This window comes from Pan troglodytes, chromosome 3 (genome assembly GCF_028858775.2).
Source record: "Pan troglodytes isolate AG18354 chromosome 3, NHGRI_mPanTro3-v2.0_pri, whole genome shotgun sequence".
In the NCBI taxonomy this organism is placed as follows: domain Eukaryota; kingdom Metazoa; phylum Chordata; class Mammalia; order Primates; family Hominidae; genus Pan; species Pan troglodytes.
Window position 1 is genome coordinate 103,923,904 of NC_072401.2, and position 7,281 is coordinate 103,931,184.

General features: G+C 37.5%; 1 pseudogene; it reads left to right on the forward strand.

Annotated features, from left to right (window-relative positions):
• Window positions 1–221: 221 nt before the first annotated feature.
• Window positions 222–1,164, forward strand: LOC100608682 (zinc finger protein 705A-like; annotated as a pseudogene).
• Window positions 1,165–7,281: the final 6,117 nt, after the last annotated feature.

Consider the following 7,281-nt stretch of genomic DNA (forward strand, 5'->3'; position numbering starts at 1 on the left):
AGTTCAGCTAGAGAAGACCTTCCTGTGAAGTTTTACCCCCTGCTCCTCTGGCCACCCTCCTGATGGATGCCTGTGGTGCCAGGCAGGAATGGGCTACTTGGGGATCCAGCGAGCTCCCCGTGCCTTTCTGCTACTTCCTCTACGTCTGTATTTCACTCAGCTCAGCTCTCTAACTTGACTCAGCTCCAGCTTTTCTTAGTGCCTGAAACATCTAAAAGTGAAAATCCAGAAGAAGACAGAGAGAAACTGAGCTCTTGACAATGCATTCACTAAAGAAAGTGACCTTTGAAGATGTAGCTATTGACTTCGCCCAAAAGAGTGGAGCTTTCTCTTGATGGACATATCCAAGAGAAAGCTGTACAGAGATGTGATGCTGGAAAACATCAGTCACCTGGTGTCCCTCGGGCATCAGATAAGCAAATCCTATATAATTTTGTAGCTGGAACAAAGAAAAGAGCTATGGAGGGAAGGAAGAGAATTTCTTCAAGGCCAGAGTCCAGACAGGGAAACTGCCCTTAAGAAAAAACACATGATATCCATGCATCCTATCATCACAAAAGACTCATCCACCAGTTTGACAATGGAGAAATCTCTCATTCCAGAGGATCCCTTTGAACATAACGATTTGGGAGAAGATTGCACTCACAGTTCCACAATGACTCCATGTTTGTTAACTCACAGTGGAAAGAAACCCTACATCAGCAAACAGTGTGGAAAATCCTTTAGTAATCAGTTGTCCCCTAAACAACATAAATTCATACTAAAGGTAAGTCATATCAACGTAATCTATGTGAAAAGGCTTATACTAATCGCTTTCACCTTAGGCAGCACAAGTTGACTCACACTGGAGAGAGACCATATGCATGTCATCTATGTGCAAAAGCCTTCATTCAGTGTTCTCACCTTAGAAGACATGAGAAAACTCACATGGGAGAGAGACCACGTAAGTGTCATCAGTGTGGGAAAGCCTATATTCAATCCTTAAACCTTCAAAGACATTAGAGAACTTACCTTGGAAAGAGATGTTATGAATGTGATAAAGGTGGGAAAGCCTTTAGTCAGAGCTCTGGCTTTAGAGAGCGTAAAAAAAATCACACTGGAGAGAAACGACACGCATGTCTTCTATGTGGGAAAGCCTTCAGTCTATCTTCTGACCTTAGATGACATGAGAGAACATGCACTGGAGAAAAGCCATTTGAATGCCATTTATGTGTGAAAGACTTCAGTCAATGTACTCATCTTAAATAGCATGAGAAAATTCACCCTAGAGAGAAAATTATAAACATCTTCAGAACATATTCTGACTTTAGATGACATGGTGTTAGGAATGACGAATGTAAGGAATGTGGAAGAGACTTCAGCTATAGTTGTAACATCTAAACATGCCAAAGGACTCAAATCTTAAGGAAATACTGTAATCAACATGGAGTATACTTCGGTTACGTTTATTCTTCAGTCCACATCAATGAATGGAAGAGAAATTGTATGGCATGTATGTAGCAAAGACTTGTTAGTGATCTGATCATAAATGACATGAGAGAGCTGAAACTGTCAACATAATAAACTAAAAGTCTTAAGCAACAGCTTTGACTTAAAACATGTGGGACTTTCAGGTAGAGAATCTCTAGCTCTATATGTATACATGTAATCTCTATATAGAGAGTCTCTAGCTCTATATGTATATATGTAACATATATACATATATACAAATACACATATATACATATATACATATATAACATATATACATATATGTTACATATATACATATATTGTTGGAAAAAAGAAAATGTGTATATATATGCGTTATATATAACGCATATATATTTCAATATTTGTAAGTATTATTTTATAATTATTTTGTAAGTATTATTTTGCATTATTTCAATATTTGTAAGTATTGATCTTTTGGAAAAGTTTAATGAAATTTCTTATATAATTCTGCATTCAATTTATTCCCAGGTCAATTTGCTATTATACATTTACATGCCACATTTTTATGAATAGACATTTTCTCAAATTTCTGAATTATTTTGCTAAACTATGTGCTAAGAGTTTTTTCTAGAGGTCCACCTTCTTGACTCACTTTTCTGATGAGAAATCTATCAGGTTTCTCTACAGTGATTTTCAGGTTTGATAGCTCCTCAATGTGAGAAACTTAATGTAAATTACCACTGAAGAGTTTTCTCATTTCAAGATGCTGACTGTGTTTTGTCCAGTGTGAAATTTGACATGTGCCACAAGTGTTGCTCTATGAAGAAAGGATTTCTCATGATTTTTCATTGCGTAATTTCTCCAGTAATAAGTATTTGGTATTTCAAGAGAATTCATTGCTCTCGGTAAGATTTTCCTTTCTTATTTAGCTTATAAAGGCTTTCCTCTCTTATTTTCCATTTTAGCAACATTTTATCACTGTGTTTTCTTGTGAACATCAAAACCGGTGCTTGGCTGAATGTTTAGTCACAGAAAATACAAATAAAGCGTTCATCCAAGTAAAGTTTTCTTATGTTATTTGACAATAAATTGCAAATAAAAAACATTTTCACACTGAATGCAGAGCTAGAGATTCTCTACCTGAAAGTCCCACGTTTTAAGTCAAAGCTGTTGCTTAAGACTTTTCGTTTATTATGTTGACAGTTTCAGCTCTCTCATGTCAATTATGATCAGATCACTAACAAGTCTTTGCTACATACATGCCATACAATTTCTCTTCCATTCATTGATGTGGACTGAAGAATAAAGGCAACTGAAGTATATTCCATGTTGACTACAGTATTTCCTCAAGATGTGAGGAGATACATATACATATATATACATGTATATATGTATATACATACATGTATATATGTGTATATATACATGTATATATGTATATACATACATGTATATATGTGTATATATACATGTATATACATACGTGTATACATGTGTATATATACACATGTATATACATACGTGTATACATGTATATATACACATGTATATACATACGTGTATACATGTATATATACACATGTATATACATATGTGTATACATGTGTATATATACACGTGTATATACATACGTGTATATACACACACACACACACACACACCATGGAATACTACTCAGCCGTGAAAAAGGAACAAAATAATGGCATTTGCTGCAACATGGCTGGAATTGGAGACCATTATTCTAAGTGAAGTAACTCAGAAAGAGAAAACCAAATATCACATGTTCTCACTCATCTGTGGGAGCTAAACTCTTTGGATGCAAAGGCATAAGAATGATACATTGGACTTTGGGGACTTGGGGGAAAGGGTGGGGGGTGACAAGGGATAAAAGACTACACATTGATAAAGTGTGCACTGCTCAGGTGATGGGTGCACCAAAATCCCAGAAATCACCACTGAAGAAATTATTCATGTAACCAAACACCACCTGTTCCCCCAAAACCTATTGAAATAAGTAAATAATAAATAAATAAATCAATAAATACAATAAATAAAATTATGTTTGTTTTAGATGTGCTTTTTGGAAGCAGCAAAGGTTTTTTAAGCAGTTGTTTTTTAACCATATTTGGAGAACTCTGTTTTAACTGGGTAGTATAACTCATTTAAATTTATTATCAGGACTGATATCATTTGTGTTGTTATGCTATCTGCGGGTATTGTTTCTTTTTTCTTTCTTGCTGTTTTCTTTCTATTTTTCAGGTTTCTATGCCACTTCCTCTGTTTTCTGTCATTTGCTCTTTGGGTTGATTTTATCTTCTGCAGCTTTGGAAGATATCAACTCTCTTTTAAGTTCTATTGATATTAGTGTTTAAAAATTATTCTTTTTCATTCTTTACTAACTTTCACATAAGATTTTAAAAAGTAACTATCTTTTTGCTTTCTCCCAGTTCACATTTTTCTCACTTAGTCATAGTCTTTCTTCATGTTATCTGGACATTCAGATCCACATTAATGTGATTTGATTCTATATGTAGTTTTTCCACTGTCTTCTTTTAAGAACAATTTCCAATGTTTGCATTTCATTTTTACAACCAAACTTACAACAATTATTTAAATCTAATGCGATGGTTGATTTTACGTGTCAACTTGACACATATTTTTTAGTCTACTCTTACATTCTGCAAAACCTTCTCAAGTAAGTCCACCACATCACTGATTAAATTTTTTTGTTATAACAAGTCTGCTTTTACTAACTACATTGTTGATTTCAATTCTATTGCATTTTTCATTTTCATGACAATTTCCTCTTCTCTGGCAGCTGATTTTATCTCCAGCACATTTCTGTACATTTCACACTACTATGTCTTTAGGTTAATTTCTACTCTCCTCTTGGCTTTCTGTTCCGGTTTCATAAAGATTATCTTACTGTTTTAATAACTGCCAAGATGTTTACCAAAATATTTTCCTGGTTCTAGTAGTAAATCATTTAAAAAATATGTACTCCCTCTCTGAATCATCGGAGAAAAAAATCAGCTTTTCTTGTCATTTTCTTTTTAAAAGCATACACAGAAGTTTTTTTCCCTCTCCAATTCCATGAAAAAAGAATTTTTTCCATGTAAATACCAACATTCAAAGTCCATGATCCTACCTCACCCCTCAGGCTTTTCTTTTCTTTTTCTTTTTTGAGACAGGGTCTTGCTCTGTTGCCCAGGCTGTAGTGCAGTGGTACAATCTTAGCTCACTGCCGCCTTAACCTCCCAGGCTCAAGCCTCCCACCTCAGCCACCCAAGTAGCTGGGAACACAGGTGCATGCCACTATGCCTGGCTTATTTATTTATTTATTATTTATTTTTGTAGAGACAGGGTCTCAATTTGTTGCTCAAGCTGGTCTTGGACTCCTGGTCTTAAGTGATCCTCCTGCCTTGACCTCCCAAAGTACTGGGATTACAGGTGTGAGCCACTGTGCCCAGCCCAGCCTTTTCTTTGGAGTTAATAGAATTCTCTTTTTATGCCATTTCTTGGAGATAACTTGGCATGTAAATATTCTAATTAAATCTTCATGTCTTACAGGGCTTGAGTTGGGGTCTTCTCAGGCCTAGGCTGTCAACTTCAACTTCTTTGAACTTCTCATCCCACAGAATATGTAAAATTAATGGTCCAAAGCTTTCCTAATATCTATGCTAAGTACATCTAGTTTCTTTTAGGACTGCACTTCTCTGTATGTAATGAGTCACTATCATTCACACTACCCTCCGCCTAACATGCTCGCCAAAACTCCATATATCCTGTTGCTATGATCTAAATGTTGATGTCCCCCAGAAAAACCATGTGCTGGAACCTAATGCCTAATGTGGTAGTATTAAGAGGTAGCGCCTTTTGAGGAAGTGATTAAGTCATAAGGATTTCAACCTAATGAATGGGGTCAGTGCTATAACAGAGCTGCCTTGCCCTTTCCGCCACATGAGGACACAATAAGAAGGCATCGTCTTTGAAGCAGGGAAGGAGCTAACATCAGACACTGAATCTGTTCATGCCTTAATCTTGAACTTCCCAGACCCTCAAAGGTTGAGCACTAAATTTCTGTTCCTAAACCACCCAACCTAAGATTTTTTTTATAGCAGCAGAAATGAACTAAGATAGAAATTGGTACTGAGAAGTGGAGTGCTGCTTTAACAAATACCTAAAAATGTGGAAGTGGCTTTGGAACTGGGTAATGAGCAGAGTCTGGAAGGATTTGGAGGAAGAGGCTGAAAAAAAAAGCCTATTTTGCTGGAATGGACAGTAAAGCGATATTCTGATATTCTGGTGAGGGCTCAGAAGAAAAGGAGAGCTGTTAAGAAACCTCAGTCTTCTTAGACTTTACCTAAGTGGTTGTGACCAGAATATTGACAGAAATATGGATGTTAAAGGCCATTCTGATGAGGTCTCAGATGGAAGGAACACGTTGTTAGAAACTGAAGAAAAAACCATTCTTGTATAAAGTGGCAACAACTTGGCTGAATTGTGTTTATCTCCTAGTGCTTTGTGGAAGGTAGAACTTGGAAACGATGAAATATTTGGAAGAAATCTCTAAGCAAAGTGCGAAGAGTGCAGCATGGCTTGGCTTCTCTTGACTGCTTATACTAAAATATGAGAAGAGAAAAACTAACCAAAGATGGAATTTATAACAAACAAGGAAGTAGACCTTAAAGATTTGCAAAATTCTCAGCCTGGTCATGTTGTAAAGAATGAAAAATTGTGTTCAGGGCGAACAGCAAGGGTGTGGCCAAGTCACTATTTGAAAAGGATATTTAGTATGGATGGGCAGAAGCTTGCTTGCTTCTATTCATCAAGGCAATGGGAGAATGGGCCTGAAAACATTTCCGAGATCTTCAGCAGCTGCCCTGTCCATTACAGGCCCAGAATACCAGGGCTTTGAGAACAGAAATATTTCAAACTTCTGCCCCTCTCATTCTGGTGCAGCACTCCTTCAACCCCTCAGCTGTGGCTCAAATGGGCCCAAGAGCAGCTCAGGTTTCTCCTCTGTGCAGATGCACAGGCAGTAAACCTTGGTGGCATCTGCACAGTGCCACCTCACCAGAGTGCTTGAGCTGTGAGGACAGGGCTACCTCCACCTAGATTTCAAAGGATTACCCAGAGAGCCTCAGAGCCACTGCAGAGAGTCCCCACTAGAGCAATGTCTAGTGGAGCCATAGAGGCAGAGTCTCTTCTGAGACCCCCCAAAAATAGAGCCACCAGCAAGCAACTCCAAACAATGACAACTACAGCATGGGCTGCACCTAGCAAAGCCATGAGGGCAGGGCTGTTCAGACCTTTGAGGCCCAGCCTCTACCCCTGTGTGTCTGGAAGATGAGATATCAAGTCAAAGAAGATTATTCTGGAGTCTTAAGGTTTAACATTTGCCCTATTGGGTTTTGGATTTGGTTGGAACCTGCTATCCCCTTTTAAAAAAAAATCCTTCCTTTTGAAATGGAAATGTCTATCCTATGCCTGTCCCATCATTGTATTTTGGAAGTATATAACATGTTTGATTTCACAGCTGGAGAGTAACTTGCCTCAGGATGAATCATACCTTGAGTCTCAGCCATATCCGATTTAGTTGATATTAAGATGAGACCGAGTTTTAGACTTTTGAGTTGGTACTGGAACAAGTTAAAATTCTGGGGGCTATCAGGATGGAACAAATATATGCTTCATGTGAGGGGGCCATGAATTATAGGGGGCCAGGAACAGAATGTCATAGTCTAAATGTTGACATCCCCCCAAAATTCATGTTGAAACCTGTTATCTAATGTGATAGTATTATGAGGTGCAGCCTTTTGGGGGAGTGATTAAATCACAATGGCT